Below are 20,718 nucleotides of genomic sequence, written 5' to 3'. Positions count from 1 at the left end.
GTTGCGTCCTCAGCCCCCTATTGTACTCCCTGTACACACATGACTGTGTGGCCAGGTTCAGCTCCAACTCAATAATCAAGTTTGCTGATGACACTGTGGTGGTGGGCCTGATCTCAGACAACGATGAGAAGGCCTACCGGGAGGAGGTGGCTGGTCTAGCACTCTGGTGTCAGGACAACAGCCTCCTCTTGAACATCAAAAAAACTAAGGAGCTGATCGTGGACTTTAGGAGGGCACATCATCCGAGGACGTACACTCCATTGAGGATAAATGGGGATACTGTGGATAGGGTGAGCTGTTTTAAATACCTGGGAATCCACATCTCTGAGGATATGACATGGACATCACACGCTGCAGCACTCGTGAGTAAGGCTAGGCAGCGCCTTTACCACCTCAGGCAATTGAGGAAATTCAGAGTGTCTCCGAGGATCCTCCAGTGCTTTTACTCAGCGGCTGTGGAAAGCACCTTGTCCGGAAATATCACAACCTGGTTTGGGAATTGCTCTGCCCAGGACAAGAAGTTTGACTGAACGCACTATGGGAACTTCACTCGCCCCTCTGCAGAAACTATACATCAGGAGGTGCAACTCCAGAGCCAATAAGATCATGGGAGACCCCTTCCACCCCTGCAACGGACTGTACCAGCTGCTACGGTCAGGCAAACGCCTCTGTTGCCATGCTGTGAGAACAGAGAGGTTGAGAAGGAGTTTCTTCCCAGAGGCCATTAGGACTGTAAACTCCTATCTCACCAGGGACTAACTTTACTGTACCAACTGTTTTTTTTTATTGCTGTTTTTTTTTCCCTTTTTCCTTCCGCCCACAATATTTAATATGTAAATTTGCACAAAGTCCACGAGCGTTGCCAATTTTCATTTCACTACACATCTCGTAAGTGTATGTGACGAATAAACTTGACTTGACTTGTGCATGCAAGGTTTTCAGGACCAAGTGCTAAAGTGGCACAGGTATCGTGGAATACCTCAGTAACGTCATAGAGAGTCATAGAGTCTTGCAGCATGGAAACAGGCACTTTGGCCTACCCACACCAACCAACATGTCCCATCTACACTAGTCCTATCTGCCTGCTTTTGGCTCATATCCCTCCAAACCTGTCCTATCTATGTACCTGTCCAAATGTTTTTTTAAACATTGGGATAGTCCCAGCCTCAACTACCTCCTTCAGCAGCCCATGTGATATACCCACGACTCTTTGTATGGAATAGTCACCCTTCAGGTTCCTATTAAATCTTTCCCCCCTCACCATAAACCTATGTCCTCCAGTGAAAGAACACATTGGAAGATTTCAGCCCTTCAATTCTAATAATGTTGAAGAGGTTGCATTCACCTTAAACAAAATACTGCCGAGGAAACAGCTGGATTGTCAGGGTGAATCCAATTTGCTTCACTAATTGGAAACTCATAGTCCTTACCAAGTCTGATCTGTAATGCAATTATGGTTCCACGCCAACCTGATTAGCACTTAACATCCTTAAGTGCTGTCTGTACTGAAATGAATAATGGCATTGTGGAAGTAACTCCAATTTAAGAACTCTCACCATCATCTTCTTGAGGCAGCAGATGGACTGCCACACTAAAGGAAACATGTCATTCTTTGTGAAAGTATATTATAAGGTCATGTGATAGGAGCAGAATTACGCCACATCCTGGAAATTCCTCCTCATCTCCATCCTAAAGGAAGTCCTTTAATTCTGAGGCTATGACCTCTAGTCCTAGAATCTCCCACTAGTGGAAACATCCTCTCCACATCCACTCTATCCAAACCTTTCACTATTCGGCACATTTCAATAAGGTCCCCCCTCATTCTTCTAAACTCTAGCAAGTACAGGCCCAGTGCCGTCAAATGCTCATCATATATTAACCCATTCATTCCTAGAGATCATTCTTGTAAACCTCTTCTGAACGCTCTCCAGAGCCTGCATATACTTCTTCAGATATGGCGCCCAAAATTGCTCACAGTACTCCAAATGAGTCCTGACCAGCACCTTATAGAGCCTCAGCATTACATCCCTGTTTTTGTATTCTAGCCTTCGTGAAATAAATGCTAACATTGCGTTTGCTTTCTTTACTGCCGATTCAACTTGAAGATTCACTTTTTGGGACAATTACAAAGACAATTATAAGACGATTTACAAATATTGTTTCTCAAATTTGCTCTATACAGTATATTCTCTCACAATGCAGGTACACTACTCATACACCTCAGCCTCCAGATTCTCTTCCTCATCTGGTTCCCTCTGCCCATCTCTCTCTTGAATGTTTCCAGTTTCATCTTCCTCTCATCAGAATCCAGCACTGATAACCTGCGGTCCAACTCATTATTCTTCAGCCTCTGTCTTCACTTCCACCTTCTCCCATCTGCTCCATCTGCTTCCTGTGATTTCTTTCTCCATGTCTGCACTTCCACTTAACACCCACCTGCCTCTGTCTTCCAACTCTACCATTTACCAGATTCAGATTCAGATTCAGATTCAATCTTTATTGTCATTGTGCAGTGTACAGTACAGAGACAACAAAATGCAGTTAGCATCTCACCCAGAAGTGCGAACATAGAATAATGGAACAGCAAAATATATATATATGTACATACATTAGCACTAGTGCAATTTTTCTGGCAATCACCAAGGTACAGAGTTAAGTTGTGTAACAGCCGCAGGGAAGAAGCTGTTCCTGAACCTGCTGATCCAGCAACTAAGAGACCTTTAACGCTTCCCGGATGGAAGGAGGGTAAACAGTCCATGGTTGGGGTGAGAGCAGTCCTTGACGAAGCTGCGCACCCTTTTGCAGATATCGCTTGCTCTGGACAGGGGAGTGAGGAACCGGTTATGCGTTGGGCAATTTTCACCACCCTCTGCAGTGCTTTCCGGTTGGAGACAGAGCAGTTGCCATACCATACAGTGATACAGTTGGTAAGGATACTCTCGATGGTGCAGCGGTAGAAGTTCACCAAAATCTGAGGAAACAGATGGGAGAGGGGAGGAGAGGGAGTGACCGGGGTGAGACTGGTATCTGATTATGCTGATGGCCTTGCTGAGGCAACGTGGTGTAGATGGAGTCAATGGAAGGGAGGCTGATTTGTGTGATGGTCTGGGCTACACCCACAACTCTCTGCAATTTCCAGCGGTCCTGGATGGAGTTGTTCCAAATTAGGCTCTGATACATCCTGATAAGATGCTATTTACAGCACATCTATAGAAGTTGCTGCGGGTTGTTGGAGACATGCTGAACTTCCTAAGTCTTCTAAGGAAGGAGAGATGCTAATGCTTTCCCGGCTATAGCTTTGATGTCACTGGTGCAGGACAATTTGGAGATGATATTTATTAATAGAAACATTTGACCATCTCTACGTTGGCACTATCAATGTATACCAGAGTATGTGCTTTGCTTCTTGAAATCAATCACTATCTCCTTTGTTTTTCTGATATTGAGGGAGTGATTGTTGGAAGAGCATCACGTTACAAGGTTCTCAGTCTCCTTTCTGTACCCCATTTCATCATTAATCGATATCCTGCCCGGTGTCGGCTGCAAACTTGTAAATTGTGTTGGAATGGGATTTGGCTGCATAGACATACAATACAATACAATACCGTTTATTGTCATTTGAACCTCAAATGAAGTTCAAACGAAATTTGGTTTCTGCAGTCATCCAACAAGAAAAGAACCAAGACACAACACAATTTACACAAACATCAATCACAGTGCATCTCCTCCTCACTGTGATGGAAGGCAAAGTATTGTCTCTCCCCTGCACTTACCATTCTTCTCCCGATGTCAAAGTCAAAGCCTCCGGCGGGCGATGGTAATTATGTCCCGCGGCCATTAAGGCCGCGCGGGGCGATGCAAGCAAGCATTCCAGGTCTTGATGTTAGAGCCCCCGGCGGGCGCTAGCAAGTCCTGCGACCGTTAAAGCCGCACCAGGCGATGTAAGGCCCCGCTCTAGGTAATTTTCAACCCCGCAACTTGGGCTGGAGAAGTTGCTGTTGCGGGAGCTCCGAAAAGCGGTCTCCCACCAGGGACCTGCGAGCTCCCGATGTCACTGTCCACTGGGCCAGCGGCTGGAGCCATCGGACGCAGCCGCGCGCCACGACAGCTCCTCCCGTTCCGAACTCGACCAGCTCCATGATGGTAGGTCCGCAGGCTCCACGACTGGAGCCCCCAGGTTGTTCCGGTTGGAGGCCGCTCCACAGTGCTGGGCCCCAACGACAATGGAGACCCGACAGGGAAAAGGTCGGGTCCCCTGTACAGGTAAGAGATTTTAAAGTTTCCCCCTACACATACCCAGTTAAAAACAATTAAAAAAAACCCACTATAAACTACACTCAATGTGACAAACAAAACAAAAAACAGGCGGACTGCAGAGGCCGCTGCGACGTCGTTCACGCCGCCCACACATGAATGTACTAGTAGTATAGTCAGGGGCTGTGCGGCATCCGTATTAGGATTATCATGTAGGATAATTAGTCACCTATTCTGACTGATTGTGGTCTGTGGGTCTGGAGGTTGAGGACCCAATTGCAGAGGGGAGTGCTGACTTCCACAAGTTTGGAGATGACCTTGTTGGAATAATGATCTGGCATGCTGACGTGCCCCGATGCAAGAGCTGTTCGCCTCAACGCAGAGTGCCCGCTGCCGGCTATAGAAGTCAAGATCATCCTGTCAACAGAGGACTCGAGGCCCCCGACTGCGGGAGAGCAAAGAGAAGAGATTGAACATTTTACTTCGGAGTCACGTGAGTGACTACGTGAAGAGCCCGCTCAGCACGCATGCGCGGCATTGCGTTCAACAGGTGAAAAAACGGACTGTCAGGTAAGTACCCTGAGGTCATGTTTTCTTTCACAGGGAGCCTTCTGCTTGATTTCAGGCAGAGAACAAAGGCTCTTGGAAAAACCTGTCCCCCGCTCGACTCCACGGAGGAGCGTACCATCTGCGGGGGGAGCAACAAGGCGGTAGGACCGCTTACCTGGCGCTCCGCTATTCCCCGATACCGTGCCGAGCCCAGCCCGCTAGCGTCTGAGCAGTGGGCTGGAAGTAAAGCTACCGAAGAAGCGTCCGGCCGGTGGCTTCCGACTTGTCAGACGGGGACGTCTCTCCACCCGCACGGGGAGAGGAGACAGCCGCCTGAGCCGCATGGAGCGGCTCCTGGAGCAGGAGCTCCAGCGAGACGCGCTTCTTAGGGGCGCTCTCGCAGGGGGAGTTCAGGTACTCCCTCCACAGTGTCTTGTGCACTGTCCATTGCTTCCTCCTTACCCGAGGGTAGCTTTGGTCACCAGGACTGGGCTGGGCAAGAAGAGGGGAGGCTGGCCGAAGATGTCGGGTGTATGCAAGGGGTGCAGGAACAGGAAGAGCTTCTGGGTGTGATGGACCGCTACGTGGCAGCCCCACGTGCAGGAGGCCGTTAAAGGCCAAACTAGCGGCCAGCATTAACCACCTCTCCAACAGGCCCCTACAGGAGTAGGTGGTCAATGAGGCCTTAGAAACGTATACAGCTCCAGAGAACTGTGAGTCCCTTAAAGTGCCGGCTGTAAACAGCCAAAACTGGGGGCATGTTGGGGCAAATATTCGGAACCAGGAGCAGCGGATCCTCAGGCTCCTGACGTCAGCCATCACATCGTTTGCTCGTTCCGTGGACAAATACGGAGATGACCATAACCTTCGTAAACAAATCATAAGACCTGCCATAAAATCCTAAATTTGCGGGGTTGTGCAAAACCCCAGCCACTGAGCCAGACCCACTGCTCTTTGGCAAAAACCTCACAAAGCATATGAAGGATATGGAAGAGGCCTTAAAAAACTTACGGTCTCATGAGGGCAGGCCCCGGGACGAGCAAACCAAAAACAATAATTCCCAAGCAGCAGCACCCCATCGCGTCCACCAGTCGACGTCTACCATATGGGACTGGTGAAAGCTCGGGGTCCGCATTCTATCACCAGAAGTCTTCTTTAGACCAGGGCCCAGAGTGGACCCCATGGAAAATGCACCACCCCCCAACATCACCGCCATGTCAGACAACGTGCAAGACTCGTTGGACCGGCAGGAAACAGAAGAAATATCCATAACCATGGAGGTAGGTGGGTGCGGTTCCTACCAGCGTATAGAAAATAGGGGCTTAATACTAACAGGGGGGAGATGACACCTGTTTAAAGAAGCACGGGAGTCTATCACGAGTGATCATTATATACCCAATGGCATTAATGGATACAAAATACAATTCATACTAGGAAAATTGCCACCAGTTCAACATTCACCCCAGAGGGTATTTTCCCTCTCAGTTAAAGAAAAACGAGAGGGATAAGCTGAACTGGTGAGACTAATTACAAAGGGTATCATTGGGAAAAACAAAACATGAACCGTTGGAATTCATATCAAATATATTCACTAAACCCAAAAAAGATGGTGGATGTCGCATCATCATTGACTTAACTTCATTAAATATGTTTGTTAAGTATATAGATTTAAAAATGGAAATGTTTGTTACTGCCAAACAACTAATTTCCAAAGGATACTTCATGGCAAGCATTGATCTTAAATATGTTTACTATTCACTACCATTCACAAGGATCATCGCAGACACCTGAAATTTACCTGGATGGGGCAGCTTGGCAGTTTAAAGCATTACCCAATGGGTTAACATCAGCCCAAGATTATTCACCAAGATACCAAAACCAGCTCTGGAAATATTAAGAAGACAAAAATATTGTCATGGCATATCTTGATGATATCTTAATAGTAGGCAAGACCATGGAATTGACTATGTCAGCTGTATCAGCTACCAAACAGTTGTTCGAAACCCTGGGATTGTCTTACATTCAGATAAATCTAAGTTGAAGCCATCCACAATCATGGACTACTTGGGCTTCACAATTAATTCAGTCTATGTGACTGTAACATTGCCAAGAGACAAAACAGTTGAATTGGCACAATCATGCTACTATTTAATGGTCAACGAACGACCAACTATTCGACAAGTTGCAGAAGAACCGGGAAAATGGTAGCAGCATTTCCGGCTACACAATTCGGACCTTTGCACTATCAAAACTTACAAAGAGCAAAGGTACAGGCACCAAAACGACATGCAGGTCATTATGATCGTGTCATGAAGTTACCCACTGAAGCAATATCAGAACTACAGTGGTGGGCAAAAAATGTTTGGCATAGTTTCAGCCCTATTATCATCACTAACCCTACGTTAGTTATCCAAACAGATGCCAGTTCTCAAGGTTGGGGAGCAACTAACTCTATATCCAGCACAGGTGGTAGATGGACTAACCCAGATTCATCATTACCATTTACAGTGGGCATTAATTATCTAGAGATGTTGGGTGACTTTTATGGTTTAAAAGCATATGCATCAAATATGCATCACTTGCATGTACGGTTCCAAATAGATAATGCTACGGTGGTGGCCTACATTAACCATATGGGCGGCATAAAATCGTTATCATGCGACAAGTTGGTCAACACAATTTGGCAATGGTGTGTCGAAAGACATATTTGGCTATCAGCAACTTAACTGCCAGGTAAGCTAAATACAATGGCAGACTCCAGGTCACGTAAATTTAATGACAACATCGAATAGATGTTAAACCCCAAAAAATTTGCAAAAGTCATCAAGCAATATGGCCTGCCAGATATCGATTTATTTGCATCAAGGCTAAATCACCAGGTACCCATGTATGTCGCTTGGGAACCAGACCTTGAGGCAGCAGCGGTAGATGCGTTTGCGCTGGATTGGGGAAATTCTTCTTCTATGCATTTCCTCCCTTCTGCCTCATCAGTCGGGTACTACGCACAGTACAAATGGACTCTGCTTCAGGTATTTTGATAGTACCCGACTGGCCTATGGTTCCCAATACTCCATGACATGGTTGTTGAAACTCCGATGGTATTCCCCAGTGACCCAGAGTTGTTAACACCCAGTGTCGGGCACAAGCCACCCGTGCCATGAAAAAATCAAACTCCTGCATTGCAGATTCTGCACAAACCACTTCTGGGACTGGGATTATCAGAACAAACCATCGACACCATGTCAGCATCCCTCTGAACATCCACTAAAAAACAGCACTTGTCCAGCATCAAAAAATGGGAGAAGTACTGCTTGGATACAGGGACCACCTACTCAACTGCTACAGTTACCAACGTACTGGAATTCCTGGCAAACCTTCACCACAATGAAGGACTCAGCTACAGAGCCATCAACACAGCTAGAAGTGCCCTGTCTGTCTATTTAAAACAAGCTCCAGGACAACAGGCCATGGGGTCCCACCCGCTGGTGGTCAAACTAATGAAGGGTATTTACAACTCTAACCCCCTAGACCAAGGTACACCCATATATGGGATGTCAGTGTGGTCCTGACATACCTCAGGGGATGGCCACCAGCCAGATCCCTCAACCTGGAAAAATCTATGCTCAAAACACTCATGTTGATGGCACTTGTATCTGCACAGAGGGTCCAGTCACTACACCTATTGCAACTGGACAGCATGCTCACAGCTCCAGACCAGATCTCTGTCGTTATCCAGGGACTGATCAAACAGAGCAGACCAGGAACACCTAATCCAGTCATGGAATTCCGGGCTTACCCGCCAGAACCACGGTTATGTGCCATGACCCACCTACTGTCCTACATAGTCACAACCAAAAATATTCGAGGGAGATGAAAAGCCTTGTGGGTCAGTCATAAAAAACCTTATGGTCGGGTGACGAGCCAAATCATTTCGAGATGGCTCAAGCACGTGCTAAAAGCTGCTGGGATAAACACTGACATGTACAAATCTCACTCCACCAGGGCAGCATCCACGTCGACGGCCAAAAGAATGGACGTGCATATAGACCACATCCTGACTATGGTCGGGGGAAAGACCGTTCAGAAATTTTATAATAAGCCGTTGGCAAAAACCTGCTTTATTTGCAGAAATTTTTTTACAGACTGTAAATATTTAATTTAAGTCCAGGGGAGCAATTTAATTCCTTTGTTGCTATTGTTAAAAAATACCATTGTGTTTTGCTACAAACAGATCCATTGGTAGATTACGATAACACACTTCCTCCCTCAAGGACTTCGGCTGTGAGTGAAGTAATAACTGTTACACTGTTTGAAATCACAGAGCTTTGAAGTCTTCACGTAGTCACTCACGTGACTCCGAAGCAAAATAGTAAGATTAAACGAGAACTTACCAGTTTGAAGTTTGATCTGTATTTTATGAGGAGTTACGATGAGGGATTACGTGCCCTCCGCTCACACCCTCAATAATATGGGTCAAATTCATAATCTGATGTCTCCTTTTCTTTACTATGTCTATTTCAATAACTGTGTCTATCTGTGATTCCACACCGCTGCCTTGAAGTATGCCGTGCATGCGTGCTGAGCGGGCTCTTCGCGTAATCCCTCATCGTAACTCCTCATAAAATACAGATCAAACTTCAAACTGGTAAGTTCTCGTTTAACCTTACAATTTTTTTGCCTTCCATCACAGAGGAATGTGGATGTTTATGTTAGAATGTGTTTTGCGTGTTCCTTTGCTTTTTATTTGCATGACTGACTTGGCAAATGAAATTCCTCGTACGTTGCAAAACATACTTGGGTAATAAAGTATGATTGTGATTGTGATTGTGATTGTGAAAGCAGGAAAGGAAATAGGTCTTTTTTATTTACTCAATCTAGTTCCCTCGACCTAGTCCCTTCTTATGCACCTCAGTTAAATGTCATCACTCATGTCAATAGTGGCAAACCATTGGATCTGGAGAATGTTAAACTATGCAGATGCGTTAGAATAAAGTCTGCTCTGTTGTACTTCCATCTTGAGTGTTCTGTGGAAATAGGGACAACTGGGTAATGATATCCACAGCATGGTCCTGTCAGGTCTCAGCAAACGGCAAGGTAAGACAAATGGCTGATTTGAAGGTTAATTTAGTGGATTGATTAAGTCTACATTGCAACGTAAGTTACCTGTAACAACAACAAGCTAGGTCTAAATTAGAAGAACTGCTGGGATTGCGAGCAGTGAAGTAGAGAAACAAACAGCAAGATATTGAGTCAGTAATTATATCTTGCAGCTATTTGAAGGTATCCAGATATCAGCAGATCTCATCTCCCACAGCAGCATGTATGATGGTGTCAAAATGGCTTAAGGACCAATTCAGAATAAAACTGTTCCCCTCAAATCAGTAATGTTGAGAATAAAGAGAGAATAAAATAGGATTAGAGTAGCATGAGTTCAAAAATGTGGGGTGGGAGATTGCAACCTACATGTGGTCCACCCTGTTTCAACTAATGCAATCAACCCGACGTGCACAAACAAGATCAAATAGAACAAGTTGACCTACAACTTTAGGCTGTACACGCCATACACATCCCTGCCTCACTGGACTCTCATCAATTTGCATAGAGGGCAAATAGATCAACAGAGGATGCTATCTCTCTGGCTCTTCACACTGTTCTGACTCACCTGGAAAGACAGAGCACGTACGTAAGGATGCTCTTCATAGATTATAGCTCTGCATTCAATACGGTCATCCCCACCAAGCTCACCACCAAACTGCACCAGCTAGGCCTCAGCTCGCCGATATGCAATTGGATCCTGAATTTTCTGACAGAGCGACCGCAGGCAGTGAGCCCCGCACCTGTCCTCCACTATCACCCTGAGCACCAGCACGCCACAGGGCTGTGTACTGAGCCCCATGCTCTACTCTCTCTTCACACACGACAATGTTCCTGCATTCAACACCAAAACCATCGTCAAGTTTGCAGACGACGCAACAGTGATTGGGCTGATCACCAACGGTGATGAAACAAAATACAGAGCGGAGGTACAGAACCTGGCGGACTGGTGCGCACATAACAACTTGTCACTAAACGCCTCCAAGACCAAGGAGCTGATTATTGACTTCAGGAGGTCACATAATGGAGAATATGCCCCAATCTACATCTACGGGGACAGTGTGGAGAGAGCGTCCAGCTTTAAGTTTCTGGGCACTCACATTTCAGAGGACCTCACATGGTCCACCAACACCGCTGTGCTGGTCAAGAAGGCACAGCAACGACTGTTCTTCCTGAGAACATTAAACAAGACTGGTCTGCCCCAACAGCTGCTGACAACCTTCTACCGCTGCACCACAGAGAGCATATTAATGTATGGCATCTCTGTGTGGTATCTCAGCTGCACGGAGGCGGAGAGGAGAGCTCTTCAGCCCGTCGTCCACAGAGCGCAGAAGATTATTGGGGCACAGCTACCAGCCTTGGAGGGCATCTACCACACACGGTGCCTCAGGAAGGCCATCAGCATCCATAAAGACTCCTCACAGCCTTGTAATGGACTGTTCGAACTACTTCCCTCCGGCAGACGTTACAAGGCCTTCTACGCCCGAACCTCCGGACTCAGGAACAGCTTAATTCCCAGAGCTGTAGCGGCTCTGAACCGGCCCTGCCCAGTCCCCCCCCCCCCCCCCCCCCCCCCCCCCCCCCCCCCCCCCCCCCCCCCCCCCCGGACTGTCTCCCTCCCTCGGATGGTCACGTCGCATAGACACATCTGCACTTTAGTCTGTTTGAACTGTTTTGACTATTTTACTGTTGTAATGTTCTTTTTACAAACCATGTTCTCAGGGTATCTATATCTAAATCTAAATTGTATTAGTTATTTAAGTTATGACATCGGATGGAAGCTGCATACCAAATCTGATTGCGCTTATGTGCAATGACAATCAAATATATTATTATTATTATTATTATTATTATTAATATTATTATTAAGTAGTTCAAAAAGGTGTCTGATGGCCATCATGGATTTGGTGGGGCAATGGGCCTTGTTCCATGCTGTGTGATTCTTTAGCACTCTTTTATAAAGTCACAGTTTTATTAGTCCACAGATTAAATAACAGTTACCATAAATATCATGGTACTAAAATAACAAAGAGACATATGACATGCAACAGACATGTCAATTTCTTTATGGTGGATTTGTCAGTTAAACAATAAATTGATAGAAAGCTCAGCATCAACTTTGGGCAACAATGGTTTTCTTCTTACTTCCGTTAATCTTTAATTAATCATGACATGAAACCAAGCACAGAATGAAGGCTTCTCTCCTTCTCTCCAGAGATGCTGCCTGTCCCGCTAAGTTATTCCAGCTTTTTGTGTCCGTCCCAGAATTAAGGACCCATCTTAAAGAATTCTCGGTTAACTGGATGATTTTGCATTCATGCACAAACTTAAATATGCTATTTCACAGGATTGGCTTCATTCCATTGCCTCTCCCCAAAGGTAAATCGGTGGAAAGAGCAAGAGAAGATGCTTGGATTGCATGGTTCAATGATCCAATGACTGAACACAGATTCCCTTCTGCTCATCTCGTGTAAGCCCAGCATATGTTTCACTCCTCTACTTTGCTACTCTTTGTAAACACAGTCAGTTTATCATGTAAATTGCTGGATACAGCGTGGGTACAGGCCATTTAGCCCACGAAGCCCATGCTGGCCACACTTGTTCTCATTCACTCCATACACATTTAGGACAATTTACAGAGGCCAATTAATCTACAAGCCCACGTGTCTTTCGGAAGTGGGAGAAAACCAGAACACACCGAGGAAATGTATGCGGTCATTGGGAAGACATGCAAATGCCACACAGACAGCAACCAAGGTCAGGATCGAACCCAATGAATTATAGACCAGTTAACCTGACATCAGTGGTGGGAAAGATGCTGGAGTCAAACATAAGAGATGAAAAAACAGCACATTTGAATAGCAGTAACAGGATCGGTCCGCGTCAGCATGGATTTACGAAGGGGAAATAATGATTGACTAATCTTCTGCAATTTTTTGAGCATGTAACTAGGAAAATGGACGAGGGAGAACCAGTGGATGGAGTGTACCTGGACTTCCAGAAATAATTTGATATGGTCCCAAATAGGAGATTTGAGGGCAAAATTAGGGCACATGGTATTCGGGGTAGAGTGCTGACACGAATAGAAAATTGGTTGGCAGACAGGAAATAAAGAGTAGGGATTAACGGATCCCTTTCAGAATGGCAGGCAGTGACTAGTGGGGTACCGCAAGGCTCAATGCTGGGACTGCAGCTATTTACAATATAAATCCATGATTTAGATGAAGGGATTCAAAGTAACATTAACAAATTTCCAGATGACACAAAGCTGGGTGGCAATGTGAACTGTGAGGAGGATGCTATGAGAATGCAGGATGAATTGAACAGGTTGTGTGAGTGGGCAGATGCATAGCATATGCAGTTTAATGTGGATAAATGTGAGGTTATCCACTTCAGTAGCAAAAACAGGAAGGCAGATTATTATCTAAATGGTGTCAAGTTGGGAAAAGGGGAAGTACAACGGGATCTGGGGGTCCTTGTTCATCAGTCAATGACAGTAAGCATGCTGGTACACCATGCAATTAAGAGAGCGAATGGCAAGTTGGCTTTCATAACAAGAGGAGTTGAGTATAGGAGCAAAGGGGTCCTCCTGCAGTTGTACAGGGCCCTAGTGAGACCTGGAGTATTGTGGAGTATTGTGTGCAATGTTGGTCCCCTAATTTGAGGAAGGATATTATTGCTATTGAGGGAGTGCAGCGGAGGTTCACAAGGTTAATTCCCAGGATGGCGGGACTATTCTGTCATATGTTGACAGAATAGAGCGGCTGGGCTTGTACACTCTGAAGTTTAAAAGGATGAGAGGGAATCTTATTGAAACATATAAGATTATTAAGAGTTTGGACATGCCAGAGGCAGGAAACGTGTTAGAAACATAGAAAATAGGTGCAGGAGTAGGCCATTCGGTCCTTTGAGCCTGCACCGCCATTCAATATGATCATGGCTGATAATCCAACTCCGTATCCTGTACCTGCCTTCTCTCCATACCCCCTGATACCTTTAGCCACAAGGGCTACATCTAACTCCCTCTTAAATATAGCCAATGAACTGGCCTCAACTACTTTCTGAGAATTCCAGAGATTCACAACTCACTGTGTGAAAAATGTATTCCTCATCTCGGTCCTAAAGGATTTCCCCCTTATCCTTAAACTGTGACCCCTTGTTCTGGATTTCCCCAACATCGGGAACAATCTTCCTGCATCTAGCCTGCCAGCCCCATAAGAATTTTGTAAGTTTCTATAAGATCCCCCCTCAATCTTCTAAGCTCTAGCGAGTACGAGCCGAGTCTATCCAGTCTTTCTTCATATGAAAGTCCTGACATCCCTGGAATCAGTCTGGTGAACCTTCTCTGTACTCCCTGTTCCTGATGTTGGGGGAGTCCAGAACCAGGGGCCACTGTTTAAGAATAAGGGGTTAGCCAGTAATTACCGGGGATGAGGAAATACTTTTTCTCACAGAGGTTTGTGAGTCTGTGGAATTCTCTGCCTCAGAGGACGGTGGAGGACGGTTCTTTAGATACTTTCAAGGGAGAGCTTGATTGGGCTCTTAAAGATAGTGAAGTCGGGTAATATGGGGAGAAGGCAGGAACGGGGTAATGATTGGGGATGATCAGCCATGATCACATTGAATGGTGGTGCTCGCTCGAAGGGCCGGATGGCCTACTCCTGCACCTGTCTATTGTCTATTGAACTCAAGCCTCTGGCACTATGAGGCAGCGGCTCTATAAGCTGCATGAGTGTGCAGCCCTAATGTTCATGATTATGGCACCAATCATCCTTTTAACATAGCAATCCTCTGCACCATCTTGACAACCCACCAAGGGCTTACTAATGGACCTAAAGGTTTATTTCCTCATGACAAGCTCATGTAATATTGAGAGGCTTGGTGCAGCAGTCTAAGTTTGCATGACATCACAGAGATTAGATAGTACTGTCTATTCCTGGAATAGAAGCTCTCACAGATTGCTGATGAAATATTTTTAAACCCCTGTCCCACATTACGAGTTCATTCCAAGAGTTCTCCCGAGTTAAAAAAAAATCAAACTCGTGGTAAGCACGGAGAATGAATGTAGCGTGTACGTCGGAGCTCGGGGACGTCTCTTAGCAGCTCTTAACGCTAACGGCAGCTATTCGGGAAGACTCGATAATGGCAGGTAAGCACGGGAAGACTCGTGAAGATTTTTCAACATGTTGTAAAATGTCCACGAGAGCCCTGAGTACTGACGAGTGGCCATTACCGTAAACCTCCGATTTTGAATCAGGGCAAACTCGGGAGAGCTCTTGGAATGAACTCGTACCATGGGACAGGGCTTTTAGTAGCTGAACTGAAAAAAAAATAAAAAAATAGGGATTTGGTGAGGAGAGAGGAAATAATTTTTTTTAAATGACATTACATTAATGGTTACATTAAATAAAGCCAATGGAGAGAAGAGGTTGACGGATGTGGCAGACGTAGGATGACAAATTGAAGAATGGGTATGCTTATAAAACCATCATCACTTCAACCGCACCAAAGGCGACAGATACCAATATTCCTTCTAATGATAAGCACCGTCAACTTTAATGTATGGCAAAATAAATTATGCTGCACTCGTCCATACCTGTATCTTTCCATTACTTATTATGGGCCTTTTTCTCCTGCAGAAAATTGGAGGTCATAACATCATGTGATAGGAGCAGAATTAAGCCATTCGGCCCAACAAGTCTACTCTGCATTCAAATTTATTTGCATACTGTGGTTTTCACTGCTGAACAGCTTATGTGTAGGGAGGAACTGCAGATGCTGGTTTTCACCGAAGATAGACACACAATGCTTGAGTAACTCAGCAGGTCATGCAGCATCTCTGTAGAAAGGAATAGGTGACAATAGACAATAGGTGCAGGAGTAGGCCATTTGGCCCTTCGAGCCAGCACCGCCATTCAATGTGATCATGGGTGATCATCCCCAATCAGTACCTCGTTCCTGCCTTCTCCCCATATCCCCTGACTCTACTATCCTTAAGAGCCTCACCTAGCTCAACTTTAATATATGGCAAAATTCTTCTTACCTCTATTATTCTTTAATTAATCACGACATGAATCCAAGCCCAGAGATGCTGCCTATCCCGCTGAGTTATTCCAGTTTTTTGTGTCTCTCCCAGAATGAAGGATTCATCTTAAAGAATTCTCGGTTAACTGGATGATTTTTGTCTCCCAGGATGAAGGGTCTCAATCCGAAACGTCAACTATTCCTTATCTCCTGAGTTGCTGCCTGACCCACTGTTACCCAGCTTATATTCTTTGTAAGCTGTGAGTGAGAAGATTCAGTCGTACCTAGTGTGTGATGATGAGATGAAGGTAATGAATTGAATGGTTGAACATTGATACAAATTGTTGGTAGATTGTGTTCAGCAGAGACATAATGAACTATAAGGCCTATCCTGCACTGTAATGTTCTATGTTGTTCTATGTACTATTGTTGATGGCATTTTGAGAAGTAGCAGATTGATGAGACAGTGGTACATTATAAAGGAAATGTCATGTTAGGGCTGTTTTTTGTTATAATTGTATTATGGGTTGTGAATGTCACTGCCAAGGCCAGTGTTGTGTATCCATTCCTAATTATCTTTGAAACAGTGGTGTTGAGCTTTAATTTTGAACCCAAACTGTCCATATGTTGAAGGTATTCGTATACTGTTCAGCAATAAGGTTGGGGGCCAATGCATTTCTTGGTAGATAACTCGTCCCTCCCCACCCAAACCACCCCCTCCCCAGGTACCTTCCCCTGCAACCACAGGAGATGCAACACCTGTCCCTGTACCTCCCACCTCGACTTCGTAAAAGGACCCTGACAGCCTTTACAGGCTAGGTAGAAATTCATTTCCATCTCCTCCAACCTCATCTACTGCATCTGTATCTGACCTTACTGAAACTCTTGGCCAGAATCTTGGCGAACATTCATCCCATTCTTTGTTTCTTCATAACAAAAAGACTAAATTGAATTGACTGAAGTCCAACATCAGTAATGTTCGGTATCCCAGGTGGAAATTATCAGATCATCCACTTGATCCTTCTAACTGAAGCTGATTGCAAAGGGATTAGCTTTGTGCTTGGTTTTCACTCGCTGGGCCCTGGATTGTTAACTAGGGGAATATTCTTGGAACTATGGGTGGCACGGTGGCGCAGTGATAGAGCTACTGCCTTACAGCGCCAGACACCAGGGTTTGATCCTGATTACGGGTGCTAGTCTGTACGGAGTTTGTACATTCTCCCAGTGACCTGCGTAGGTTTTCTCCAAGATCTTTGGTTTCTGTCCTCATTCCATAGGCGTACAGGTTTGTAGGTTAATCGGCTTGGCATAAATGTTAAATGCATCTCTAGTGTGTGTAGGGTAGTGTTAATGTTTGGGGAACGCTGGTTGGTGCGGACTCGGTGGGCGGAAGGGCTTGTTTCCGCATTGCATCTCTAAAGTATATGAAACTAAACCTGCTCTTTCGATAGCTGTCCACCATGATGCGTGGCAATGTGTGACAGGGCTTTGGCGCATTGATCTGACACACTGGTTGTGGGATCATTTAGGACACTGCTTGAACACATGTTGTGGCTTTACCAGGCTGGTACCTCTGCTTTAGAGTTCCTGGGGGTGTTTCCAACATGCCCTTGTGCACTCTTCATAAAATCTTGGCTGATTCCCCGGCAGCTGATAACCTTCTCCAAAAGATGGGAGAATTTTTATGACTATGCTATAATCCCGCAATCAACATTTAGTGCCGGGAAATGGACTAATGTCTATGGATTGTCAATCCAGACTTTTGCATCCTCCAACATTTTTGCCACCTCCAATGGGATCCTACCACGTCATATCTTCCCATCTCCACTCCTTTCCTCCTTCCGCACAGACCGTTCCCTCCGCAACTCCCCGGTTAACTCATCACTTCCAACCCAACTCAAACCACCCCTTCACCCGGTACCTTCCCCTACAGAAGCTACCTCCTCCCTATATCTCCGCCCTTGACTTTGTCCAGAGACCCCGACAGTCCTTTCAAGTTAGGCAGATGTTCACTTGCACCTCCTCCAACCTCATCTACAGTTTCAGTTGTTCAAGGTGTGGACACTTATACATCAGCGAGACCAAACGTAGACTGGCGATCATTTTGCTGAACACCTTCGCTCTTGTGACCTAACAGATCTCCTGGTTTCCAAACACTTTAATTCCTTTTCCCATTCCCACACTGACTGTTCAGTCCTGGGCCTCCTCCATTGTCAGAGTGAGGCCAAATGCAAATTGTAGGAACAATACCTTAAATATTACTTGGGCAATTTACAACCCAACCGTATGAATATTGATTTCTCTAACTTCAACTAACCCTTGCATCCTCTCTCTCTCTGCATTCCCCCCCGCCCCCCCACCCCAGCCAAGTCAATGCACAAGATTCAAAGTCATCTTGTTAAGTCTTATTGTCTGTAACTCATTTTCACCCAGCGCACAGCTAACAATGGCCTGTTTCCTTTATCATAGTCACTTTTCGCATATATTTCATTCATTTATTCTATATCTCTCTACATCCATCTATATTTTTAATTTCCCTTTTCCCTGACTCTCAGTGAAGAAGGGTCTCGTCCCGAAATGTCATCTATTCCTTTTGTCCAGAGATGCTGTCTGACCCACTGAGTTACTCCAGCTCTTTGTGTCTTTATTTTATTAATAATCTGATTTAACTATTGAATCCCCTTTTGCTGGAAATTAATACCAGGAATATGATATGTTCATAGTACATGGTTCAAGTACATGGATGCAATTCTGGAAATGTTGAACGATCTGAAACATGTCAAGATGAGTGTGTTCAGAGGTCAAATAATAGCTTCCTCCAACAGAAAGAGTCTAAACCAGAGGTCGGCAACCTATAGCCCCCGGGCCGAATACGGCCCACAACCCAAAATCATCGGCCTGCTGGCGGATTTTTTTCCCGTAATCATCCGGCCCGCCGGCCGCGCACACCCGAGCGGAAGCACGACCGAGCGCCGAGATTTGGCAATACTGCATTCTGCTCATAGCCGCCGGCATGGCCGTGCACCTTCTGTGAACACGTTTAAGAAAGAACTGCAGTTGCTGGAAAAATCAAAGGTAGACAAAAATGCTGGAGAAACTCATCGGGTGAGATGCAAGGATTCCATGAGGCTGCCTCACTCGCTGAGTTTCTCCAGCATTTTTCTCTGCCTTCTGTGAACACGTGATTTGATGCCTGCCGTCTGGGGCGGGATGGGGGCGGGATCCATGTGTACACGTGACAGATGTGGCCGCTCACAGACATGCGACCTGGCCCCTATGCAGAACAAGGTTGCTGGCCCCTGGTCTAAACTACAGTTGGTAATCAATGGCATTACCATCATGGTATATCAGTCAGAAGCGCATGGGGAGACTTGACTGATTTATGATCATAACCTGACTAGGTCCATAAAAACTGTGGCTGAATGAGAAAACCAGACACTGGGCATGCTGCAGTGAATGATTCGACTCCAGTCTTGCCAAAGTTCTTCTACCTTCAATACTCAAGATGCTCAACACCATCCAGACCAAAGCAGCCTACAGTATTTGATCAGGATGTTTGGTTTAGTTTGGTTTAGTTTTAAAGATACAGCGCGGAAACCGACCCTTCGGCCCACCAACTATGCACCGACCAATGATCCCCACACATTAACACTATCCTCCACACACTATGGAAAATTCACACTTATACCAAGCAAATTAACCTATAAACATAGAAATATAGAAACATAGAAATTAGGTGCATGAGTAGGCCATTCGGCCCTTCGAGCCTGCACCGCCATTCAATATGATCATGGTTGATCATCCAACTCAGTATCCCGTACCTGCCTTCTCTCCATACCCCCTGATCCCCTTAGCCACATGGGGCCACATCTAACTCCCTCTTAAATATAGCCAATGAACTGGCCTCAACTACCCTCTGTGGCAGAGAGTTCCAGAGATTCACCACTCTCTTTGTGAAAAAAGTTCTTCTCACCATCTCGGTTTTAAAGGATTTCTCCCTTATCCTTAAGCTGTGACCCCCTTGTCCTGGACTTCCCCAACATCGGGAACAATCTTCCTGCATCTAGCCTGTCCAATCCCTTAAGAATTTTGTAAGTTTCTATAAGATCCCCTCTCAATATCCTAAATTCTAGAGAATATAAACCAAGTCTATCCAGTCTTTCTTCATAAGACAGTCCTGACATCCCAGGAATCAGTCTGGTGAACCTTCTCTGCACTCCCTCTATGGCAATAATGTCCTTCCTCAGATTTGGACTGAACCTGTACGTCTTTGGAATGTGGGAGGAAACTGAAGATCTCGGCGAAAACGCACGCAGTTCCTGGGGAGAACGTACAAACTCCCTACAGATAGCACCCGTAGTTGGGAACGAATCCCGGTCTCTGGCACTGCAAACGCTGTAAGGCAGCAACTCTACCGCTGCACCACCGTGCCGCTCTATGATATTCCGAACTTAATATGTCCATTCTCTCCATCACTGTGAACGGAATGTGTGCAATGTGCAAGATGCACTTTGGTAACTCGACAAGCCTTTTTCAAAAGCGTCTCCCAAACTTGAGAAGACAAGGGCAGTAATTGCTTGTTCCTATTCAAGTTACACAACATCCTGACTTGTAAATATTTAATTTTACTCTCTTCATCACTGGGTCAATATTCCAGAACTCAGTGTCCAACTGGGACCATCACCACTGGAAGGGATGTAACAGTTCAAGGACAAAGTTTACTGCCACCTTCTCGAGGATAATTAGGGATGTTGGTTTTACAGATTAAATAAGTGAGTAAGAAAAATGTTTGTTTCA

The sequence above is a fragment of the Leucoraja erinacea genome, chromosome 1 (assembly GCF_028641065.1).
Source record: "Leucoraja erinacea ecotype New England chromosome 1, Leri_hhj_1, whole genome shotgun sequence".
NCBI lineage: Eukaryota > Metazoa > Chordata > Chondrichthyes > Rajiformes > Rajidae > Leucoraja > Leucoraja erinaceus.
Note: the sequence above shows the minus strand (reverse complement) of the source record.